Source organism: Hyla sarda, chromosome 4 (assembly GCF_029499605.1).
Source record: "Hyla sarda isolate aHylSar1 chromosome 4, aHylSar1.hap1, whole genome shotgun sequence".
NCBI lineage: Eukaryota > Metazoa > Chordata > Amphibia > Anura > Hylidae > Hyla > Hyla sarda.
In genome coordinates, this window is record NC_079192.1 from 281,394,923 (window position 1) to 281,421,990 (window position 27,068).

Sequence of the window (27,068 nt, forward strand, 5' to 3'; positions counted from 1 at the left end):
AAATCACAAACTTTTTAACCAAATTAGTACGTTTATAATCCCTTTATTTTGATGACCTCTAACTTTATTTTTCCGTATAAGTGGCGGTATGGGGGCTCATTTTTTGCGCCATGATCTGTACTTTTTTTTGATACCACATTTGCATATAAAAAACTTTTAATACATTTTTATAATTTTTTTTTAATAAAACGTATTAAAAAAGTAGGAACTTTGGACTTTTCTTTTTTTCGTTCACGCCGTTCACCGTACGGGATCATTAACATTTTATTTTAATAGTTACGCACGTGGCGATACCAAATATGTCTATAAAAAAAACATTACGCTTTTTGGGGGTAAAATAGGAAAAACCGGACGTTTTACTTTTTTTATTGGGGGAGGGGATTTTTTCACTTTTTTTTAACTTTAACTTTTACATTTTTTTACATTTTTTTTTACACTTGAATAGTCCCCATAGGGGACTATTCATAGCAATACCATGATTGCTAATACTGATCTGTTCTATGTATAGGACATAGAACAGATCAGTGTTTTCGGTCATCTTCTGCTCTGGTCTGCTCGATCACAGACCAGAGCAGGAGACGTCGGGAGCCGGACGGAGGAAGGAGAGGGGACCTCCGTGCGGCGTTCTGAATGATCGGATCCCTGCAGCAGCGCTGCGGGCGATCCGATCACTCATTCAAATCACGCACTGACGCAGATGCCGGGATCTGTATTGATCCCGGCACCTGAGGGGTTAATGGCGGACGCCCGCGAGATCGCGGGCGTCGGCCATTGCCGGCGGGTCCCTGGCTGCGATCAGCAGCCGGGATCAGCCGCGCATGACACGGGCATCGCTCCGATGCCCGCGGTTATGCACAGGACGTAAATGTACGTCCTGGTGCGTTAAGTACCACCGCACCAGGATGTACATTTACGTCCTGCGTCCTTAAGGGGTTAAAGACCAGGCCTGTTTTTTCAAATCTGGGATGTATGTCTTTATTTGAGAATAACTCTGGTAATGTTTTGCCAATGAAAACAATTCTGACATTGTTTTTTTGTCACAAGTTGTACTACATGAAAATAGTAAAAGTTAATCGATATAATTTGTATTTTTTTATTTACAATGCAAGAAACAGTGAAATTTTTTGAAAAAAAGAAGATTTTTTGTTATTTTGACGTGAATAGGTTTCATATATTTATACATAATGTTTATTTTTTTAATCAAAAATTATAATTTCATATGTCTACTTTATTTTGTCAACTTTTATTTTTAATTATTATTCACATTTTAGATGTATTAGAGGCCTAACAAATTTACTTGACATTTTGAAAATTTGAAAAGTACATCTTATTTTTATGTGCTAAGCAAGGATTGCAGCAACTGAGAAGTAGAACATGGGAACCCCCCCCCCCCCCCCTGAATGACACCATTTTAAAAACTAGACCCCTCAAGGTATTCGCTAGGGGGTACAGTGAGTATTTTAATACCATAGTTTTTTGGCAGAAATTATTACAAAGTCAGTGTTAAAAAATCGAAACTAGCTTTTTTTCACAAATGCATCATTTGTGGGACATAGTTTTTGTACATCACTTCTGATATTGAAAGAAATTCACCCTATATTTTACTTACCGTATTTATCGGCATATAACACGCAGTTTTCAAACTAAAAATATCAGCCAGAAACACACCTGCGTGTTATACGCCGATAGTGCGCGTTATACACCGATATGCGCTGGTCCTGTGCAGCTGCGAGGAGCTGCGCAGGGCTCCTGCGCACACTCTCTGATGCCAGGAGGAGGGAGATTACCTCACTCCAGCCCCGGCATTGGTACCAAAGGAGGTAGGAATACGGGCATCTTAAAAGTAAATGAGCCCGGCCTTGTGTGTAAAAACAAAAAGTGCTTGTGTATTACTAACCCCTTCCCGACCCGATTAACCCCTTCCTGACCCGATTAACCTCTTCCCGACCCATGGCATACTTGTATGTCATGGGTCCGGTGAGGAGAATGTGGCGCCGGCCCACGAGTCAGGTCCGCGTCCTGATGGCAGATGCCCGCAGCTATCAGCAGCTAACATCTGCCGGTAATGACAGACATCATTCCAATGTCTGTCTGTGAAATGGTTAAATGCCGTGATCAATTGCGATCATGGCATTTAACCCCTTAACGACCATGGACGTGTATACACATCCAATGGCTGCTACCGGGGTATGACGCGGGCTCCCGACTCGTGCCCGCGTCATACCGGCCCCCGGTCCCCAGCTGATTCCTGTAGCTGGGGGCCGGCGTTAATAGCCGACATGCGGCGATCGCCGCGGCCGGCTATTAACCCTTTAGATCGCCGCTGTCAAAACTGACAGCGGCGTCTAAAGGTGCCTTTCATCCATCCCTGGTGGTCCAGTGGGGTGGATCGCCCCCCAGCAGCGCGATCGCGGGGGGGCGATCCACTGTGGAGGTAGCCGGACGGCTTACCTCTCCTGCTGCTGTGGCTCTGGCTCCGGTGCTGTGAATGATAAAGCCTGGCATGGCCAGGCTTTATCAATCCAGCGCAGAGTATACTGATCATTATGGTTCCATGGAACCATAATGATCTGTGTTAGGAATCTAATGATTCCTCCTAAAAGTCCCCTAAGGGACTAAAAGTGTAAAAAAAAAAAAAAAAGGTAAAAAAATGTTTTAACACACACACACATACATTAACCCCTTCCTTATTAAAAGTTTAAATCACCCCCTTTTCCCAAATTCCATATAAAAAATTTATAAACGGAATAAAAATAAACATATGTGGTATCGCCGCGTGCGTAAATGTCCGAACTATGTTCCAAAGTCAAAAATAGTGCATTTTTGGTCACTTTTTATATCATGAAACTTGAGATCATGTCACAAAAAATGAGCCCTCATACCTGCCCGTACGCAGAAAAATAAAAATGTTCTGGGGGTCAGAAGATGACAATTTTGAAAGTATACATTTTCCTGCATGTAGTTATGATTTTTTCCAGAAGTAAGACAAAATCAAACCTATAAAAATAGGATATCATTTTAATCGTATGGACCTACAGAATAAAGAGAATGTGTCATTTTTACCAAAAAATGTACTACGTAGAAACGGAAGCCCCCAAAAGTTGCAAAATGGCGTTTTTTCTTCAATTTCGTTGCACAATGATTTTTTTTCCGTTTCGCCATAGATTTTTGGGTAAAAGGACTGATGTCATTACAAAGTAGAATTGGTGGCCCAAAAAATAAGCCATCATATCGATTTTTAGGTGCAAAATTGATAGGGTTATGATTTTTAAAAGGTGATGAGGAAAAAACTAAAGTGCAAAAATTGAAAAACCCTGCGTCCTTAAGGGGTTTTAAACACTACATGCCGGTAGTCATGAAGGGGGTAATCTGAATATGTGTTTGTTAGTACTGGTATTTCTGTGTCACTGTGTGTGCGTCTGACAGTGTGTAAAATCAGTAAGAGTGTATGTCCGTATGTGCGTCAGTACGTTCATATGTGCAGAGTGCAACTCTTGCTCTGCTTCAGCTTCTTATAACAACCAAACCTAATGGATTCAAGACAGAAGCGTTCAGCATATACAGCCAGTTTCAAATTAAAGGTTGGGGAATATGCCAAGCAACATGGAAATAGGGCTGCAGCAAGGCATTTTGGAGATCCACCAACAGAATGCACAATACGAGAGTGGCGAAAAAATGAAGCAAAAATCAAGATATTGCCAAAAACAAAATGCTATTTTCGCAGTGGTATTGTTAAATGGCCACAATTGGAAAATCTGGTAAAGAAATTCGTACTGAATCAAAGAAAAGCAGGCATTGCTTTATCAACAAAAATGATAATTTTTGAAGCAGTGAAAATCAGCAAAGCGCTACAAATCCAAGATTTCAAAGGGACAACATCATGGTGCCAAAGATCAGACGACCGGGAGGAAGAGGACGGCACACAGCAGGTGGCGGTGAAACGGAAATCCTTTATTCGGAGCTAAGTGTCACAACGTGCAGGTTAAAAGCCCGTCAGCCAGCAGGAGGTTATAGCCATTTCACGCCTGTAAGGCGTTTCTTCACACCACTCGTATCCACTATCATGGTGCCAAAGATTTATGAAGAGGCATGACCTTCGGATGCGAACAAGAACCAGGATTGCCCAGCGTATGCCTGACGATTATGAAGAGAAGATAATACATTTTCACAGGTTTATTATTAAAGCAAGGAGGAGACAAAATTTTGAAATGGGTCAAATCGGCAACATGGATGAAGTACCACTGACTTTCGATGTTCCTTCAAATAAAACCATGGACTCGAAAGGTGCTAAAACAGTAACGATCAAAACTTCAGGGCATGAAAAAAATCATTACACTCTTGTTCTTGCCTGTACTGCAGATGGAAACAAGTTGCCACCAATGGTAATTTTTAAAAGAAAAACTTTACCAATGGAGAATATTCCAAGTGGCGTACAAGTACATGTTCACCCTAAAGGTTGGATGGATGAAGAAGGCATGAAGTTGTGGATAAAAAATGTGTGGGGGAAGCGCCCAGGAGCTTTGTTAAGGAAGCCATGCTTATTAGTATTGGATGCATTTAGATCTCATCTTACAGAAACAATAAAGCAAGAATTTCAAAAGTTCAAAACAGATATCGCAGTTATTCCAGGTGGACTAACATCACAAATGCAGCCATTAGATGTTTCCATTAATAAGCCCTTCAAAGCTTTTATGCGTGAAGAGTGGAACAAATATATGTGTGATGAAACTCAACATGAAGTCACAAATTCTGGGCAAATGAAAAGACCTAGCATTACAAAAGTGTGCCAGTGGGTGAAAACTTCACGGAACGCAGTTAGTGAAGATATTGTTATCAAATCTTTTAAGAAATGTGGCATAAGCAATGCTTTGGATGGTGAAGAAGACGAAGTGATCTATGAAGACAGTGGCAGTGGAAGCAGTAGTGTTCAGCTTGATTCTGAAGATTGCTGTGAAGACGAAGAGTTTTTTGGTTTCCCTGAGAGCAGTGATTCTGATTAATTTTGTTTTTGTTCAGTATTTTATATTCAAATGAGTGTTTTTCTTTCATATTATTCATATAAGTGGTATAAACGTTATAATAAATGTTGGAATGTAATAAATATTGTTCTACCATTCAGAGCTTCCAAGTCATTGCTTTTACTTTTATTTATTTTTTACTCAGATTTTCCTGTTAAAATGAGGGTGCGTGTTATAAATAGGGTAGCTGCTTGTCCCATGTTCGGAAATACCCCCGCTTAGGCCATATATGGTTCCTTGGCCGCATGGTAGGACTCAGAATGAGAGGAGAGCCATTTGGCTTTCAGGGCAGAACAGTACCCCCACCCCCACAAGTGACCCCATTTATATACCGCACCCCTACAAGTTATTGGCTGGACCTCTCTGATTGGTCCTTGGTCAGCTAGCAGTATAACGCGTCTGTCTGTTACAGTTAAGGCTCTTGATGGATATATCTGCCATGTTGTGGGAATAAGCACCCGCTCATGGTGAATATATCCATCATTGCTGCGGCTGGGTAGCTCAGTGTGTCTGCTCATGACTGCCGGCGGGAAATCCGCCGCTATGAGTGGACACACAAAGCTACCCAGCCGCAGCAGGGAGCTCATTACCGTGACTGCTGCATAATGTGTAGGATCACATGGTGGACCTCCGCAGCATATTACATGCTGCGGATGTCCGCCAATGCGATCCTACACATTATGCATTTTTTTTATTAGATTCATTTAATAAATGTATTTTTGTTACTTTTTTCTTCATTTTTTTACACTTTTTTTTTAACACTTTTATTACATTTTTTTTATTTTTACACGTTTATTTTATTTATTTATTTATTTTTACACTTTTTAATGCTTTGGAATACTTAGCATTCCAAAGCATTGCAGTTATATGCTGCCTGCCAGTTTTCACTAGAAGGCAGCATATCAGGATGTGCCTCTGGCACGTCCTACAGGCAATACCCAGGGCAGACCTGGGGGACTTTATAGGACCCCCGGCTGCCCAGGTATGCAGCAGCACCCCGCGATGCTCCTGGGTGCTGCAGGAGAGACAGAAGGAGCCCCCTCCCTCTGTCAGAACTCCTTACAGCGCACGGTCACTTCTGAAGGGTTAAACTGTTGGGAGTGAAGTGAACTTCACTCCCGGCAGTGTGGCAGGCCCCGGACAGCCGCAGCCACACACAGCAGCCCGCGATCGTGATGCAGGGTGCTGCAGAGGAGACAGATGAAGCCCCCTCCCTCTGTCATAACACTTACAGCCCGCGGTAACTTCCGACCGCAGCTGTAAGGGGTTAAAACTGCCGGGACTGAAGTTTACTTCGGTCCTGGCAGTGCAGCAGGGTCTCGGCTGTGTGATACAGCCGAGTCCCTGCCGCGATCTCGTGGGTTCACTGGGCAGCACCCATGAGAATAATGGACGAGTATAGACGTCCATTTGCGGGAACGGCCGCCAAACTGGACGTCTATACTCGTCCATGGTCGTTATCAGGTTAAGTATCAGACCAATTTTATGTTTGCATTTTCGCTTTTCCACCTCGCCTTCTAAAAATCATAACTCTTTTATATTTCCATCCACAGACCCATATGAGGGCTTATTTTTTTGCTTCACCAATTGTACTTTGTAATTACATCACTTATTTTACCATAAAATGTACGGCGCAACCAAACAAATATTATTTATGTGGGTAAATTGAAAAGAAAACCGCAATTTAGCAAATTTTGGAAGGTTTTCATGCTGTACACTTTTCGGTAAAAATTACATGTTTTCTTTATTCTGTGGGTCAATACGATTAAAATGATACCCATGTAATATGCTTTTCTATAATTGTACCGCTTAAAAAAAATCTCAAACTATTTTAACAAAATTTGTATGTTTGTGTCACGATGCCGGCTGGCAGGTAGTGGATCCTCTGTGCCAGAGAGGGATTGGCGTGGACCGTGCTAGAGGATCGGTTCTAAGTCACTACTGGTTTTCACCAGAGCCCGCCGCAAAGCGGGATGGTCTTGCTGCGGCGGTAGTGACCAGGTCGTATCCCCTAGCAACGGCTCAACCTCTCTGGCTGCTGAAGATAGGCGCGGTACAAGGGAGTAGACAGAAGCAAGGTCGGACGTAGCAGAAGGTCGGGGCAGGCAGCAAGGATCGTAGTCAGGGGCAACGGCAGAAGGTCTGGAATCACAGGCAAGGAACACACAAGGAACGCTTTCACTGGCACTAGGGCAACAAGATCCGGCGAGGGAGTGAAGGGGAAGTGAGGTGATATAGGGAAGTGCACAGGTGTAAACACTAATTGGAACCACTGCACCAATCAGCGGTGCAGTGGCCCTTTAAATCGCAAAGACCCGGCGCGCGCGCGCCCTAGGGAGCGGGGCCGCGCGCGCCGGGACAGAACTGACGGGGAGCGAGTAAGGTACGGGAGCCGGGGTGCGCATCGCGAGCGGGCGCTACCCGCATCGCGAATCGCATCCCGGCCGGAGGTAGTAACGCAGCGCCCCGGGTCCGTGGAACCGACCGGGGCGCTGCAGTGAGGGAAGTGTAGCGAGCGCTCCGGGGAGGAGCGGGGACCCGGAGCGCTCGGCGTAACAGTACCCCCCCCCTTGGGTCTCCCCCTCTTCTTGGGGCCTGAGAACCTGAGGATCAGACTTTTGTCCAGGATATTGTCCTCAGGTTCCCAGGACCTCTCTTCTGGACCACAACCCTCCCAATCCACTAAAAAAAAAGTTCTTCCCCTGACCTTTTTAGAGGCCAAAATCTCTTTGACAGAGAAGATGTCCGAGGAGCCGGAAACAGGAGTGGGAGGAACAGATTTAGGAGAAAAACGGTTGAGGATGAGAGGTTTAAGAAGAGAGACGTGAAAGGCATTAGGGATACGAAGAGAAGGAGGAAGAAGAAGTTTGTAAGAGACAGGATTAATTTGACACAAAACTTTAAAAGGACCAAGATAGCGTGGTCCCAACTTATAGCTCGGGACACGGAAACGGACATATTTAGCGGAGAGCCATACCTTGTCTCCAGGGGAAAAAATGGGAGGAGCTCTTCTTTTCTTATCTGCGAATCTCTTCATGCGAGAAGAAGCCTGTAAGAGAGAATTTTGGGTCTCTTTCCATATGGTGGAAAGATCACGAGAAATTTCATCCACAGCGGGCAGACCAGAGGGCAAGGGGGTAGGGAGGGGGGGAAGAGGGTGACGGCCGTACACCACGAAAAACGGAGATTTGGAGGAAGATTCAGAGATTCTGAAATTATACGAGAATTCGGCCCAAGGTAGAAGATCTGCCCAGTCATCCTGGCGGGAGGAAACAAAATGTCGTAAATAGTCACCCAAGATCTGGTTAATTCTCTCTACTTGTCCATTGGATTGAGGATGGTATGCAGAAGAAAAATTTAATTTAATCTTGAGTTGTTTACAGAGAGCCCTCCAGAATTTAGACACAAATTGGACGCCTCTATCCGAGACGATCTGTGTAGGCAACCCGTGAAGACGAAAAATGTGTACAAAAAATTGTTTAGCCAACTGAGGCGCTGAAGGAAGACCAGGAAGAGGGATGAAATGTGCCATTTTGGAGAATCGATCAACGACCACCCAAATAACAGTGTTGCCATGGGATGGGGGTAAGTCAGTAATAAAATCCATACCAATCAGAGACCAAGGTTGTTCGGGGACAGGTAGAGGATGAAGAAAACCAGCGGGCTTCTGGCGAGGAGTCTTATCCCGGGCACAGATAGTGCAGGCTCGTACAAAGTCCACCACATCAGTCTCTAGAGTCGGCCACCAATAGAAGCGAGAGATGAGTTGCACAGATTTCTTGATGCCCGCATGACCTGCGAGATGGGAGGAGTGACCCCATTTGAGGATCCCAAGGCGTTGGCGTGGAGAAACAAAGGTCTTTCCTGGAGGAGTTTGCCTGATGGAGGCTGGAGAAGTGGAAATCAGGCAGTCAGGAGGAATGATGTGTTGAGGAGAGAGTTCAATTTCAGAGGCATCTGAGGAACGAGAGAGAGCATCGGCCCTAATGTTTTTATCAGCAGGCCGAAAGTGAATTTCAAAATTAAATCGGGCAAAGAACAGAGACCACCTGGCCTGACGAGGATTCAGCCGTTGGGCAGACTGGAGGTAGGAGAGGTTCTTGTGATCGGTGTAAATAATAACTGGAAATCTTGATCCCTCCAGCAGATGCCTCCATTCCTCAAGTGCTAATTTAATGGCTAGAAGCTCTCGATCCCCGATGGAGTAGTTCCTCTCCGCCGGAGAGAAGGTCCTGGAAAAAAAACCACAAGTAACAGCATGCCCGGAAGAGTTTTTTTGTAGAAGGACAGCTCCAGCTCCCACTGAGGAGGCATCAACCTCCAATAGGAAGGGTTTAGATGGGTCAGGTCTGGAGAGCACGGGAGCCGAAGAAAAGGCAGACTTGAGTCGTTTAAAGGCGTCTTCCGCTTGAGGAGGCCAAGACTTGGGATCGGCATTTTTTTTTGTTAAAGCCACAATAGGAGCCACAATGGTAGAAAAATGTGGAATAAATTGCCTGTAATAATTGGCGAACCCCAAAAAACGTTGGATGGCACGGAGTCCGGAGGGGCGTGGCCAATCTAAGACGGCAGAGAGTTTATCTGGGTCCATTTGTAGTCCCTGGCCAGAGACCAAGTATCCTAGAAAAGGAAGAGATTGGCATTCAAACAGACATTTCTCTATTTTGGCATAGAGTTGATTATCACGAAGTCTCTGAAGAACCATACGGACATGCTGGCGGTGTTCTTCAAGATTGGCAGAAAAAATCAGGATATCGTCCAGATATACAACAACACAGGAGTATAGTAGATCACGAAAAATTTCATTAACAAAGTCTTGGAAGACGGCAGGGGCGTTGCATAGACCAAAGGGCATGACCAGATACTCAAAGTGTCCATCTCTGGTGTTAAATGCCGTTTTCCATTCATCCCCCTCTCTGATGCGGATGAGATTATAAGCACCTCTTAAGTCCAGTTTGGTAAAAATATGGGCACCTTGGAGACGATCAAAGAGTTCAGAGATGAGGGGTAGGGGGTAGCGGTTCTTAACCGTGATTTTATTAAGACCGCGGTAGTCAATGCAAGGACGTAGAGAGCCATCTTTTTTGGACACAAAGAAAAATCCGGCTCCGGCAGGAGAGGAGGATTTACGGATAAAGCCCTTTTTTAAATTTTCTTGGACGTATTCAGACATGGCAAGAGTCTCTGGGACGGACAGAGGATAGATTCTGCCCCGGGGTGGAGTAGTGCCCGGGAGGAGGTCAATGGGACAATCATAAGGCCTGTGAGGAGGTAGAGTCTCAGCTTGTTTTTTGCAAAAAACGTCCGCAAAGTCCATATAGGCCTTAGGGAGACCGGTTACATGAGGAAGCACAGGGACACGGCAAGGTTTACTGGGAACCGGTTTTAAGCAGTCCTTGGAACAAGAGGGCCCCCAACTCTTGATCTCCCCAGTGGACCAATCCAGGATTGGGGAATGGAGTTGAAGCCAGGGAAGTCCAAGAAGGATTTCAGAAGTGCAATTGGGGAGGACCAACAGTTCAATCCTCTCGTGATGAGATCCGATGCACATTAGAAGGGGCTCCGTGCGGAAACGTATAGTACAGTCCAATCTTTCATTGTTTACACAATTGATGTAGAGGGGTCTGGCGAGACTGGTCACCGGGATGTTGAACCTGTTGACGAGAGAGGCTAAGATGAAATTTCCTGCAGATCCAGAGTCCAAGAAGGCCACAGCAGAGAAGGAGAAGGCAGAGGCAGACATCCGCACAGGCACAGTAAGACGTGGAGAAGCAGAGTAGACATCAAGGACTGTCTCACCTTTGTGCGGAGTCAGCGGACGTCTTTCCAGGCGGGGAGGACGGATAGGACAATCCTTCAGGAAGTGTTCGGTACTAGCACAGTACAGGCAGAGATTCTCCATGCGGCGTCGTGTCCTCTCTTGGGGTGTCAGGCGAGACCGGTCGACCTGCATAGCCTCCACGGCGGGAGGCACAGGAACAGATTGCAGGGGACCAGAGGAGAGAGGAGCCGGGGAGAAGAAACGCCTCGTGCGAACAGAGTCCATATCCTGGCGGAGCTCCTGACGCCGTTCGGAAAAACGCATGTCAATGCGAGTGGCAAGATGGATGAGTTCATGCAGGTTAGCAGGGATCTCTCGTGCGGCCAGAACATCTTTAATGTTGCTGGATAGGCCTTTTTTAAAGGTCGCGCAGAGTGCCTCATTATTCCAGGATAATTCTGAAGCAAGGGTACGGAACTGTACGGCATACTCGCCAACGGAAGAATTACCCTGGACCAGGTTCAACAGGGCAGTCTCAGCAGAAGAGGCTCGGGCAGGTTCCTCAAAGACACTACGAATTTCCGAGAAGAAGGAGTGTACAGAGGCAGTGACGGGGTCATTGCGGTCCCAGAGCGGTGTGGCCCAAGCCAGGGCTTTTCCAGACAGCAGGCTGACTACGAAAGCCACCTTAGACCTTTCAGTGGGGAACTGGTCCGACATCATCTCCAAGTGTAATGAACATTGGGAAAGAAAGCCACGGCAAAACTTAGAGTCCCCATCAAATTTATCCGGCAAGGATAGTCGTATTCCAGAAGCGGCCACTCGCTGCGGAGGAGGTACAGGAGCTGGCGGAGGAGATGATTGCTGGAGCTGTGGTAGTAACTGTTGTAGCATAACAGTCAGTTGAGACAGCTGTTGGCCTTGTTGCGCAATCTGTTGTGACTGCTGGGCGACCACCGTGGTGAGGTCAGCGACAACTGGCAGAGGAACTTCAGCGGGATCCATGGCCGGATCTACTGTCACGATGCCGGCTGGCAGGTAGTGGATCCTCTGTGCCAGAGAGGGATTGGCGTGGACCGTGCTAGAGGATCGGTTCTAAGTCACTACTGGTTTTCACCAGAGCCCGCCGCAAAGCGGGATGGTCTTGCTGCGGCGGTAGTGACCAGGTCGTATCCCCTAGCAACGGCTCAACCTCTCTGGCTGCTGAAGATAGGCGCGGTACAAGGGAGTAGACAGAAGCAAGGTCGGACGTAGCAGAAGGTCGGGGCAGGCAGCAAGGATCGTAGTCAGGGGCAACGGCAGAAGGTCTGGAATCACAGGCAAGGAACACACAAGGAACGCTTTCACTGGCACTAGGGCAACAAGATCCGGCGAGGGAGTGAAGGGGAAGTGAGGTGATATAGGGAAGTGCACAGGTGTAAACACTAATTGGAACCACTGCACCAATCAGCGGTGCAGTGGCCCTTTAAATCGCAAAGACCCGGCGCGCGCGCGCCCTAGGGAGCGGGGCCGCGCGCGCCGGGACAGAACTGACGGGGAGCGAGTAAGGTACGGGAGCCGGGGTGCGCATCGCGAGCGGGCGCTACCCGCATCGCGAATCGCATCCCGGCCGGAGGTAGTAACGCAGCGCCCCGGGTCCGTGGAACCGACCGGGGCGCTGCAGTGAGGGAAGTGTAGCGAGCGCTCCGGGGAGGAGCGGGGACCCGGAGCGCTCGGCGTAACAGTTTGAAATTGCCCTATTTTGACCACCTATAACTTTCTAATTTATCCGTATATGGGGTGATATGAGGGCTCATTATTTGTGCCATGATCTGTAGTTTTTATCAGTACTACTTTTGCTTAGGTTTTAATTTTTATAAATTTGTAATACATTTTTGGGGGAATAAAATGTGACAAAAAAGCAGCAATTTTGGACATTTTAAATTTTTTCACGTTTACGCCATTCACCGTACGGGATAATTAACAATATATTTCAATAGTTCAGACTTTTACGCATGCGGTGATACCAAATTAATAATTTTTTTTACGCTTTTTGGGGGTAAAATGTGGAAAACGTTTACGTTTTACTTTTTTATTCGAGGAGGGGATTTTTCAAATTTTTTAAACTTTTTTTATTTAAATTTTTTTTTAAACTTTTTATTTACACTTTAATATTCCCCATAGGGGACTATTTATAGCAATCATTTGATTGCTAATACTGTCCAGTGCTATGCATGGAGCATAGCATTGATCAGTATTATCCGTGATCTTCTGCTCTGGTCTGCTTGATCTCAGACCAGAACAGAAGACCCCGGGAGACAGCCAGAGCCAGTCAGGTGAGGGGACCTCCAGCCGCCATGCTGGATGATCAGATCCCCGTTGCAGCACTGCGAGCGATCCGATCATCCATTGCAACGCCGTATTGATCATGGCATCTGAGGGGTTAATGGCGGACATCCGCACGATTGCGGATGTCCGGCATTACCGGAGGGTCCCTGGCTGCTGATAGCAGCCGGGACCTGCCACGCATGACACGAGCATCGGTCCGGTGCTCGCGGTCATGGCGGCGCGTAAATGTACGTCATGGTGCGATAAGTACCATAGCACCATGACGTACATTTATGTCCATTGTCGTTAAGGGGTTAAACTTTTATTATGGGGGGACTTCTTCACATTTATTTTCCTTAGGAGGCTATACCATGCAATCTTTTGATTGCATACACTGTTCAAAGCTATGCCATAGCATAGCATTGATCAGTGTTATCGGCACTTTTTTGCTCCAGCCTGCTGCAGGCATGCAGTAAATTACCAATCGGACGACGAGGAGGCAGATGAGGACCGTCCCTTCGCCCAGTAAGCTGATCTGGACATCGCGACTCTGTCGTGATAGTCCCGATCAACTCTGCTGACCTGCCAGGATAGTTTTACTTTCCGTTTAGATGCCGCAATCAACTTTGATCACGACGTCTAAAGGGTTAATGCTGGGCATAGGCCCGATCAGCTGTGCCCACCATTAGCTGTGGGTTCTGGCTGCCCATAGCAACCGGGACCAACGGGGTTTAACCCTTTCTCCGCTCGTGGGAACGGTTTAAACCCTGTTAGTGGGATCAGGGCATACAGGTACGCCCTGAGTCCTTAAAGGGGTACGATGTCAGATCGCCGGGGTCCCGCTGCTGGGGACCCCCTGGATCTACCATGCAGCACCCACCTGTGGCGGCTTCCGGAACCGCTTGAAGTCCTCAGGCTGAGTCCATCTCGACCACCGGGACGGAATATCGTGACGTCATGACTCCGCCCCCGTGTGACGTCACACCCCACCCCTCAATGCAAGTTTATGGGAGGGGGCGTGGCAGCTGTCTAGGGGCAGAGTACCCCTTTAAGGATTTGGGAACACGGCGTACCCATACGCCCTGAGTTCTTAACTGGTTAAAGGCTATAAGTCTCACCAAGGACAACATCTGCAAGGAGTTTGTATGTTCTCTCTGTGGTTATGTGGGTTTACTTTGCTTCCCTTATACACTGCAAAACATACTGATGGGGTTTTAGATTTTGAGCTCCAGTAGGGACACTTTTTGAGTGTACAGCACTGCAGAATCTGTGTGCACAATATAAATAAAGAATAATTATTATACAATTTACTCATAGTGAAAGATTTGATTTCAATGTAGAAAAAAGTTTTATATAAAAAAATAAATCTGTTCGGTTAGTCATTGGAGATCAAATTTGCATGGATTCTTGGAATGCATTATGCCAGATACTTTTGCATAAGAACAGGATAGAAATTTATTCCAGATTTTCAACTGGCAACTTCTTTCTATTCATGGCTTCTACACATGTCATGCTTTAACACGGACCCTAAATAACTCTTAGCTCTCTGCTGACAACTGCAGGTAAAAAAAAAAAAAAAAAGTGAATTTTATTTACCCATTTCTATTAGCCTCCATGATTTACCTTACGGGCTGAAAAAGTGACCTTGTTTCCCAGGAAGGTAGAAGGAAGATAAAATGGAGTTGGTCTAAGAATGATTGTTAAAGGGGTACTCCACTGGAATTTATTTATTTATCTTTTCAAATAAACTGGTGCTAGAAAGTTAAACAGGTTTGTAAATTACTTCTATTTAAAAATCTTAATCCTTCCAGTACTTATGAGCTGCTTTATTTTGCAGAGGAAGGTTATTTTCTTTGTGAATTTCCTTTCTGTCTGAAAACAGTGTTCTCTCCTGACATCTCTGTCCATGTCAGGAACTGTCCAGAGTAGGAGCAAATAGCAAACCTATCCTGCTCTGGACAGTTCCTGACTTGAATAGAGGTGCCAGCAGAGAGCACTGTGGTCAGACAAAAAATGTAGTATACAGCAGCTGATAAGTACTGGAAGGATTAAGATTTTTAAATAGAAGTAATTTACTTATCTGTTTAACTTTCTGGCTTCAATTGATAAAAACATTTTTTCCAGCGGAGTACCCTTTTAACCCCTTATGAACACAGCCCGTTTGGGCCTTAAGGACGCAGACAATAATTTTTAAGTTTTCGTTTTGTCCTCCTCGCCTTCAAAAAATCATAACTCATAACATAATTTTCATCCACAGACTTGTATGAGGGCTTGTTTTTTGCGTGACCAGTTTTCCGTTGTAATGCCATCACTCAGTTTACCATTAAATGTATGGTGCAACCAAAAACATACTATTTGTGTGGTGAAATTAAAAAGAAAAATGCAATTTTGCTAATTTTGGAAGGTTTTGTTTTCACGCCGTACAATTTATGGTAAAAATGACATGTGTTATTTAATCTTTGGGTCAATACGATTAAAATGATATCCATGATAACATACTTTTCTATTACTGTTGCGCTTAAACAAAATCGCAAACTTTTTAACCAAATTAATACATCTAAAATCCCCCTATTTTGAAGACCTATAACGTTTTCATTTTTCCGTATAAGCGGCGGTATGAGGGCTCATTTTTTGCGCCGTGATCTTTACTTTTTATTGATACCATATTTGCTTATATAGAACTTTTAATCCATTTTTTATTAATTTTTTTGGGAATAAAATGTTATAAAAAAGCATCTATTTTGGACTTTTTTTATTTTTACGTTCACGCCGTTCACCATACAGTATTATTAACATGTTATGCACGCGGCGATACCAAATATGTATATAAAATATTTTTTAACACTATTTTGGGCTGAAATAGGGAAAATGGGACAATTTACATTTTTATTGGGGGAGGGGGGTTTTCACATTTTTTTACTTAATTTTTTTACTTTCATGTTTTACACTTTAATAGTCCCCATAGGGGATTATTTATAGCAATCACTCGATTGCTAATACTGTTCAGTGCTATGAATAGGACACAGCATTGATCAGCATTATCGGTCATCTTCTGCTCTGGTCTTCGGGAAGGCAAATCAGAGCAGAAGACGCTGGGAAGGCAGCGGAGGCAGGTGAGCGGACCTCCGTCTGCTGTACTGGATGATCGGATCACCGCGGCAGCGATGCGGGCGATCCGATCATCCATTTTAGTGACCGTGATGCTGCAGATGCCGTGATCTGTATTGATCACGGCATCTGAGGGGTTAATGGCGGACATCCGCGGGATCGATCAGCAGCCGGGACCTGCCGCGCATGATCCGGGCATTGCTCCGATGTACGCGGTTATGCTTAGGACGTAAATGTACGCCCTGGTGCGTTAAGTACCACCTCACCAGGACGTTCATTTACGTCCTCCTTCGTTAAGGGGTTAATTGCATCAGAAGAAGGCTCCTGCCTTTTAATGCTATGTCTTTTTGACCAAGACAAATGATGTTGCCTGTAATTACTGCATGGGACAGAGGAGTATCTATTTTGTTTTGTTTTTTACTCTTTGTTTTTTTTTTTTTCAATCTGGCACAAACAGGGGGAGGAGTGGGGAGACTACCTAACTACATATCTGGCTACCTAACTACCTACCTACATACCTGGCTGCTCAACTACATACCTGGCTATCTAATTACATACCTGGTTGCCTAACTGCATCCCTGGCTACTTAACTACATACCTAGCTACCTAACTACATAACTGGCTGCATAACTATAAACTTGGCTGTCTAACTACATACCTACCTACCTACCTACTTACATATCTGGCTGCTAAACTACATATCTGGCTACCTAACTACATACCTGGCTTCCTGACTACATGCCTGGCTGCCTAACTACACACCTGGCTAACTAACCATCTACCTAAAAACCTGGCTGCCTAACCACCTGATAGCAAACCATGTATAAAGAGAAAAAGATCAGCTCACCAGTAACTTCAACCTCATATGGATGCCAGCACAACCTCCCTCGTGGAGGCTCATGAGAAGACACTGGGGCCGTGTCCCCAGGTGAGGCACTCAGTAAGAACAGTAGTAGACTTCCGGCTCCCAAAAAGGTAAAATCCATAGCTTTATTGCGAACGTAGTTAAAATCCAAGTGTAACGTGGCAAAAATAGGGCATAAAAGTACAAACGAAACACACCAACACCATCGGCAAGTTCCGGGTCAAGTGATCAGGGTGACAGCTCCCCGCATGAAGGAGACTGTTCCCCAAACAAGGCTTATGATATAAACTGGTGTGTATGCAATTCTCCCTTTCAAAGTGACATCTAATCTATTTCAGATCAAATAGATTTCTTAGATGTCACTTTGAGAGGGCATGTGGTGGAGAATTGTATACATACCAGTTTATATCGTAAGCCTTGTTCAGGGAACAGTCTCCTTCATACGGGGAGCTGTCACTTTAACCATGTGACACGGAACTTGCCGATAGGCGAATATGTTAGGGCTAGGAGAGCCTCTTCAAACGACTCTGCATATTTAAGCACTTGCAAGAACATTAGATCATGTCTAAGAGAGAGGGGACACAGTACTCATTTGATAGCAAGACCCGAGGGCATAGTTAGTTCTAAGACTACTGATTATTATTTAAGAGATAACCAGCACATAATATTGCTTCAAATTCCTCACATAAAAATATTTCTATATTTACTACACCATATTCCAACCAATTTGAGGAAATAAAAAATGTTATTTTCAAACATCTTCCCATCCTGAAGTATGATGACACCATGTCAAAAATTATAGAAGCGGGGATCAGAGCAGTTCCACGTAAAGCACGTTCTTTGAAAAATTAATTATCCTCGAGTGACTTTGTCACTTGAATATCCAATCAAACATGGCTATCTAGCAAGGGTAGCTACCAATGTAGTCATACAAGATGTAATACCTGTAAACATATGTCCAATACCACTTTTTTTTTTTTCATTTCTTGCAGCACAGGATGAGAGTACAACATTAAGAGTTTTCTAAATTGTCAAACTCATCATGTTGTTTACACGATAATAAGTGAGGACTGCAATGTGCAGCATATTGAGTTCACTACCAGGAAGTTAAAAACTCGGATTCAAAAACATTTAAATATACCGGACATAAATAGAATTGCTACTAAGTCAATGAAGGCGGAGAGGAGACTGGAGCAAGTCTGTGTTCAGACGGGATGTGTACTGTATATTATGCTTAGAAACACGCTTCTCGTCTGGTTTGAACTACAGACATGACTTGTCATACATCTTATTGAAGATTTTCCTGCCTAGTTATTCTGAATGGAATATTCATAATGTATAATATGTTTCTGCATTGTTTTCTTTTCTATATATATTTTACGTATGACTACAAGTTTTCATATATTTTTGTATGCCGCATAACATGTACTGGCCTTTCCCCCTCCCTTCCCATCCCCTTCCTCTTTTCCCCTCCCTTCCCATACCCTTCCTCTTTTCCCCTCCTCTTCCCACCCTCTTGTGATTATACATTACATGTATGAACAGGTATATATTGCTGTGTTGTATCACAAAATAGTGCCATGACTAAGACTTGTTAACAAGTCGAAACGCGTTGGTGCATTTCGTTTGTACTTTTATTCCCTATTTTTACCACGTTACCCTTGAATTTTAACAACGTTCACAATAAATCTTTGGATTTTACCTTGTTGGGAGCCAGAAGTCTACTACTATTCTTGCTGATTACCTAACCACCTACCTAGCTACCTAACTACATACCCAGTAATCTAACTACATACCTAGATACCTAACTACATACAGTATCTAGCTGCTTACCTATACACATGACTTCCTAACTATCTCCCTACATACCTGGCTGACTAACTACATCCCTGACTATTCAATTACCTACCTACATACCTGGCTATCTACCTACTTACCTGGCTACCTAACTACATACCTTGCTGTCTAACTAAATACCTGGCTACCTTACTACATACCTGGCTACCTAACCACCTAATTACATACCTGACCACCTAACTGCATACCTGGCTATCTACCTACATACCTGTAGAAAGGAGAATACTGTAGCACTCCAGTAAGATGAAAGTGAATGTGGCTTTATTCCAATTCAAACATCAATGAATTGAAATAAAGCCACATTCACTTTCATCTTACTGGAGTGCTACAGTCTTCTCCTTTCTACATTGTGAAGTGTCTCCCGTGACCTGGGATTCCGGCCATGTGCACCCACCTTCTACTTTTATCTCGCAGAGTGCTGCTCCTTATCCCTTGTTTTACCTACATACCTGGCTACCTAACAACCTTATCATTTTAGGATTTTAGGATAATGTGTCTCACAGTAACCTCTGTGTACAGCATTTTGGCATTGTGACCTGCACAATCTCTTTTCTTTTGCTACCTAACCACCTACCTACGTTTCTGGCTAGCTAGCTACAAAACTACTTACATACCTGTCTACCAAACTACCTCCCTACAAACTTGGCTACCTAACATAATAACATAGTTTGTAAGGTTGTAAAAAAGACAAGAGTCCGTCAAGTTCAATCTAACTACCTGGCTACCTAACTACCTAGCTAGTTACTCGACTACCTACTTATCTGGCTAGCTAGCATCCTACATAGCTGGATACCTAACTACCTAGCTAGCTTGCTACCTACATGCCTTGCTACCTAACTACCTAGTTAGCTATCTACCTTGCTTCCTACCTACCTGCCCTTTTACTGTGCGGGACACCAAGGTGGAGGGCGTTATAACAATTCTGGGCCTATAGATGGGGAGATTGAGTAGAGAAAGGGAGGGCACTTGAAAAATATGAAGTCTAATATGTTTGTCCTGTAGATGCTGATGGAATGAGCTTTGGCTGAAAGAAGTCGATATGGTGGTCTGATCCAGACTGAGAAGAAAAGGAAAAAGTATGATGCCAATCAGAAAAGACATCAATTGTATGTCCCTAGATGTAACTGTAATCACTTATATGGTGTGTATATATCCTATGTGCAGCTGGTATCTACTTCTATATGGTTCTGTATAAATAATCACTTATATGGTATACAGATCCTGAGCACAGCTGGTATCTACCGCTATATGATGATTGTATGATGGTCTTTTGTATATTAGATTTTTTTTCAGTAACAATATAGCTGTATCAGCCAGTAGTAATAGTAGTGGTGGTCATGGTGGGGTGATATTAGTCAGTATACAGTGTTTGGTCAGCAACAGTATGGTGGTAATATGTATGGTGATAATATTCCCCCATGTTTACTGGTTTTATTGGTAATATAGGTCAGTAAACAAGATTTGGTCAGTAACAGTATGACAGTGATATGTATAGTGACAAAATTCCTCCTTGTATGCTGGTATTATAGGAAATATTGGTCTCAGTATACAGGATTTGGTCAGTAATGGTATGATGGTGATATGTATAGTGATATTAAAGGGGTATTCCGGTGCTTAGACATCTTATCCCCTATCCAAAGGATAGGGGATAAGATGCCTCATCGCGGGAGTCCCGCCGCTGGGGACCCCCGGGATCTTGCACGCGGCACCCCGTTTGTAATCAGTCCCCGTAGCGTGTTCGCTCAGGGTCTGATTACCGGCGACCACATGGCCGGCGGCGTGTGACATCATGCCTCTGCCCCGGAGTGACGTCATGCTCCGCCCCTCAATGCAAGCCTACGGGAGGCGGCGTGACAGCCTCCCGTAGGCTTGCATTGAGGGGCGGAGCGTGACGTCACACGGGGGCGGAGGCGTAACGTCACACGCCGCCGGCCGTGTGGTCGCCGGCAATCAGACCCGGAGCGAACACGCTCCGGGGACTGATTACAAACGGGGTGCCGCGTGCAAGATCCCGGGGGTCCCCAGTGGCGGGACTCCCGCGATCAGGCATCTTATCCCCTATCCTTTGGATAGGGGATAAGATGTCTAAGCACCGAAGTACCCCTTTAAGGGGTATGATGTTAACATTAAATATATTTAAATATATTTTCTTACTTTAATTAAATTAAGTTAAAACAATCTGTGAGATCTTATTAATTTTAAACATCTATGAGCATGTAGCGACTACCTGAGTAGTTTTGTGAGGGGGATAGTGTTGTTGCAGCAATAACACTCCTATCACTTTCAGGCGATGGGTACACGCTGATATCTGAGAGTGATAGGAGTGTGAAACCACAGTGTGCTAAAACCAATAGTTGCCCACTGGTAGTAGTGAGTATATTGAAGGAGGAGGCTGTGGGCGATTAGATGCAGAGGAGGGCGTGATTAGGGGTGTGACTGAGGGCGCGGATAGGGTTGTGACTTGGGTAATGGGTTCTAGCCCATGACTGTTGGGGGTAAATAGAGCAACATTGCATTGCTTTCCACATTTTTAGTCAAATCTCAGCAAAAAAAAGGTTTAGTTATGCAAAAAAAAGAGCAATACAGCAGTTTTTTTTTTTTTTTTATAACTGCAGCAGCTTTTTTTTTGTTTTTTTTGGAACAATTTTGCATATTTTGTGGCAAAAACATACCACATTACTATCCCAAATACACTCTAAAATATTTTCTCAAAAACTAAGAAATCATTTTTTCTTCAGTAAGATTTAAATTCTGTGATTTTTGGCAGCTGTGAATTAAAAAGTGTTCGAACATGCACACACAGCATGAAAAAGAACAAGACAAATACTATGACAGGTAAATAAATTGGTTTGCAAAATGCATGTAACACAAACAAAAATAGGTCAACCCCATTCTTTTGAAAAATGACCTTATCTTTTTTTCTCTCTTGGGCAATATAAAAACCAATGCACAGATGGTATAGATGGCAACAAGAAAGTGTGTTTATTGGTTAATTGGTGTCTATTATTCAATAATACCCTACAACATGCAATATATAGTACATATGGTCACATGCATTTCAGTATTTCCGCCCAATAGGAAGATTTGCCCAATAATAAAGCCATGTTAGATGCCAGAAACAAGTGTTCACTATACTCAGAAGTACTCATCAATCCCTTACAAAATGTCATTAATCTACTTATGCAAACACATGGTACTGCTTGGCACTGAGGGCACAGCAGGGTTCAAAGTAAGCCCAGCTTCAGTATACAACACCGTCTTTATGTGATATGTTTTGTGCATGCTCAGTAAATTTGTAATGTCAAATAAAGCAGTATGTGATAACTTACCATATTAATCTATTTTATTATCTTATTTTGCACATTTGGTTAAAATACAGTCATTGAAATGTTCACATTCTAATAGAATATTAATAGAATAGAATGTAATGGAAAATATGTCTTGGTATTATAAATTACTAGCAGAGTACCAGTTGTTGCCCAGTCTTCCTACCTAAACCTTGTGGGAGAGAAAAAAGAACAATAATGCTCTTGTCCTCATTTCCCATGCTCATATCTCATCCTCTAAACCCAACCTTATATCCCAACCTCATATTGTGGTGTCAATGGGTAGAATGGGAAGGTAATGCACAATTTGTGACGCCAGAGCAATGTTAACCAATGCTGCTACTGAGGTTGAAATAGCTCACCTGGGCCAAGCACAAGGACAATGATGACTACAATCAGGGGCGTACCTAGAGCATTTGGCACCCGGGGCGGACCCTTTGTTTGCCCCCCCCCGCCCACCACACACACGGACCCCCCTTAATTACACCCCCTCCCTCCCCTCCCCCCAGGAGCAGACTGACAACACTCGGGGCCCCCGGACCAAAAAAAAAGGCAAGGGCCCCTGCTAGGCTCTGCAGCTCGTCAATCTTCTGCCACGCCCCTATTCCACCCAAATCCACACACAATAAACTAAAATTTATATATGTAAGAAACACTTTAACGTAAGTAAATTTCCATGACCAATAATACTGGTATACAAGGAGTAAATATATACCACCACACAATAACTGGATAATACCGCCATACTATACTGAATAAAACCACTATATACAGACCAGTATACTATAAAGGATCTGTATACAATATAAGTGATTATATACAGGACCATATGGTGGTAGATATCAGCTGTACACAGGATGTGTATACCATATAATTGATTACAGTTACATTTTGGGACTCACAATTACATCTTTTCTGATCAGCGGCGTCCTCTTTCCTTTTCTTCTCCGTATGGATAAGACCGCAATGTGGATCTCTTAACATCTGCAGGAAAAACATGTCAGACTCATGTCAGGCAGGCATATATTCAGTGCCCTCCCCCTCCTCTACAATCTTCCCATCTATAGGCCCACAAACTGTAATAATGCCCTCCTTGGTGTCCTGCACAGTAAAGGGCAGGTAGGTAGCCAGGAAACCCCCTCTTTCCCATAGGTAAATGCAGATTTACACCCCCCCCCCTCTTTCCCATAGGTATATGCATAGGTATATGCAGAGTTACACTCCCCCCCCCCTCTTTCCCATAGGTATATGCAGAGCTACCCCCCCTCTTTCCCATAGGTATATGCAGAGTTACACTATATACCTATGGGGAAGGGGGGGGGGTGTACCTCTGCATATACATATGGGAAAGAGGGGGGGTGTAGCTCTGCATATACTTATGGGAAAGAGGGGGGGTAGCTCTGCATATACCTATGGGGAAGAGGGGGGGTGTAGCTCTGCATATACCTATGGGGAAGAGGGGAGTGTAGCTCTGCATATACCTATGGGGAAGAGGGGGGGGGGTGTAGCTCTGCATATACCTATACAGAGCTACACCCCACTCTCTAAACATCTATATAATAATATACCCAGGCGCCTCCAGCTATTGCAAAACTACAACTACCAGCATGCCTAGACAGCCAAAGGCTCTCCGGGCATGCTGGCAGTTGTAGTGTTGCAACAGCTGGAGGCTCCCTGGTTGGGAAACACTGGGTTAGGCCTTAAGGCAGTGTTTACCAACCCAGGCGCCTCCAGCTATTGCAAAACTACAACTCCCAGCATGCATAGACAGCCAAAGGCTCTCCGGGCATGCTGGCAGTTGTAGTGTTGCAACAGCTGGAGGCTCCCTGGTTGGGAAACACTGGGTTAGGCCTTAAGGCAGTGTTTGCCAACCCAGGCGCCTCCAGCTATTGCAAAACTAAAACTCCCAGCATGCCTAGACAGCCAAAGGCTGTCCGGGCATGCTGGCAGTTGTAGTGTTGCAACAGCTGGAGGCTCCCTGGTTGGGAAACACTGGGTTAGGCCTTAAGGCACTGTTTGCCAACCCGGGCACCTCCAGCTGTTGCAAAACTACAACTCCCAGCATGCCTAGACAGCCAAAGGCTCTCCGAGCATGCTGGCAGTTGTACTTTTGCAACAGCTGGAGGCTCCCTGGTTGGGAAACACTGGGTTAGGCCTTAAGGCAGTGTTTGCCAACCCAGGCGCCTCCAGCTATTGTAAATCTACAACTCCCAGCATGCCTAGACAGCCAAAGGCTCTCCGGGCATGCTGGGAGTTGTAGTGTTGCAACAGCTGGAGGCTCCCTGGTTGGGAAACACTGGGTTAGGCCTTAAGGCAGTGTTTGCCAACCCGGGCACCTCCAGCTATTGCAAAACTACAACTCCCAGCATGCCTAGACAGCCAAAGTCTGTCCAGGCATGCTGGCAGTTGTAGTGTTGCAACAGCTGGAGGCTCCCTGGTTGGGAAACACTGGGTTAGGCCTTAAGGCAGTGTTTGCCAACCCAGGCGCCTCCAGCTGTTGCAAAACTACAACTCCCAGCATGCCTAGACCGCCAAAGGCTCTTCGAGCATGCTGGCAGTTGTACTTTTGTAACAGCTGGAGGCTCCCTGGTTGGGAAACACTGGGTTAGGCCTTAAGGCAGTGTTTGCCAACCCGGGCGCCTCCATCTGTTGCAAAACTACAACTGCCAGCATGCCCGGAGAGCCTTTGGCTGTCCGGGCATGCTGGCAGTTGTAGTTTTGCAACAGCTGGAGGTACCCTGGTTGGAAAACACTGGCTTAGGCCCTAAGGCAGTGTTTGCCAAACTGGGTGCCTCCAGCTGTTGCAAAACTACAACTCCCAGCATGCCTAGACAGCCAAAGTCTGTCCAGGCATGCTGGCAGTTGTAGTGTTGCAACAGCTGGAGGCTCCCTGGTTGGGAAACACTGGGTTAGGCCTTAAGGCAGTGTTTGCCAACCCAGGTGCCTCCAGCTGATGCAAAACTACAACTCCCAGCATGCCTAGACAGCCAAAGGCTCTTCGGGCATGCTGGCAGTTGTAGTGTTGCAACAGCTGGAGGCTCCCTGGTTGGGAAACACTGGGTTAGGCCTTAAGGCAGTGTTTGCCAACCCGGGCGCCTCCATCTGTTGCAAAACTACAACTGCCAGCATGCCCGGAGAGCCTTTGGCTGTCCGGGCATGCTGGCAGTTGTAGTTTTGCAACAGCTGGAGGTACCCTGGTTGGAAAACACTGGCTTAGGCCCTAAGGCAGTGTTTGCCAAACTGGGTGCCTCCAGCTGTTGCAAAACTACAACTCACAGCATGCCTAGACAGCCAAAGGGGTTGAAGGGGGGAGGTAGAAGGGGGGCAGGCAGGTGGGGGGGGGTTACCTATATGGTGGTGGGTGATGGGAGGGAGGCCATGCAGGTGGGTAGCTGGTTACCTGTACGTCCACAGTAGCGGGAGGCCTGGCGCTGCAACATTCTGCTGGAGGGCGCATGCTCATCTCCAGCGCACTCCTCTCTGCCGACACCACGTCTCACGCGTCATCACTAACGTGATGACGCTTCTCCTAGGCAGCCACAGCGGTTCTGTAGGGCCGCACGCCGCAGGCTGCCTGGGATGTAAGGAAAGGGGGGGGATGTGGGGGTTGGGGGCACGGCTCTGGGTGGGGGGGGGGGGTGTTTGCGGGCAGACACAGAGCGCGGGCGGCGGCAAACAGCGCCAGCGGCGGCAAAGTGTTAAAAAAAACACAAAAAAAAAACTTTAATTTTGCGGCGGCGGGTCAGTCCGCCCCTGGCACCCCCGTTGAGAGTGGCACCCGGGGCGGGCCGCCCCCCGCGCCCCCCCCCCCCCCCTAGGTACGCCACTGACTACAATGCTAGGTTACAGAAAACTATCTTTACTGAGGCAGAGATGTCGATACAGCCTTCACACTACAGATTTGTGCAGAGTGAGCCCAGGAAGCCTGTCACCTTGCTGGGACTTGTTGTTGCTGAAACTGCAGACTTGAGATTAAAGACAGCCCATGCTGAACTAGAGACTTTAGACTGGCTGACCGACTGAAGATTATTTTTCCCCCAGAGCGTTATGCTTACAGCCAGGCTTGAACTTTACCTGAGCGATCAGGTTTTCCTGAGATTTGCATGGCTGGCGATTTTATGTTTCTTCTAAGGCCTCCTCCTCACACAACACCAACTAGACTCAAACTCCTCAATAACTCGACTCCAACACTTACTGAACTGCTCCTGCCCCCAAACTATGTAGGAATACTGTTGAGGGGCTCCCATTGGGGCGTCAGGGTCACCTGGGTCACTCTGCAATACTTCCTTAAGGGGACAGTAACATAATGGATTACAAAATGACAGAAAAATGCATTACATTACAACAAGACAAGAACACCTAAAAGTAGTGGACCCAGAAAAGTGACGCCATAGGTGTCTGAGGCAACATTTAGCCAACAGGACAATATCTTGTACTGAGACACCACAATATCCCTTATTCATATCCCAACAGGGCCAGCGTTAGGCGGTGCCAAAACAGGCTATTGCCCAGAGCCCCTATCCCCAAGGGGACCCTGGAGGATCCAGGGAATGGAACTGTGGAGCAGAACTGCCATCAGGGCAGTACGGCTATACAGGAGTTGGGGGCCCAGGCAGTTAATTACAGACTGGAGGATGCACAACATCACTTACGTGTACTTTTATGCTGTACACCTCCAGCCTTCTTCTTGTATGAAGCTTCCATTATACCTGTGTATAAATGTGTGTGTAATTGGTTTGTGTGCGAGCATGTGTCCTGTGTAAGTCTCTGTTTTTGTCTATGTACATTAGGAAAATATATGTTAGCCTCTGAAAGGGTTGTCCAGA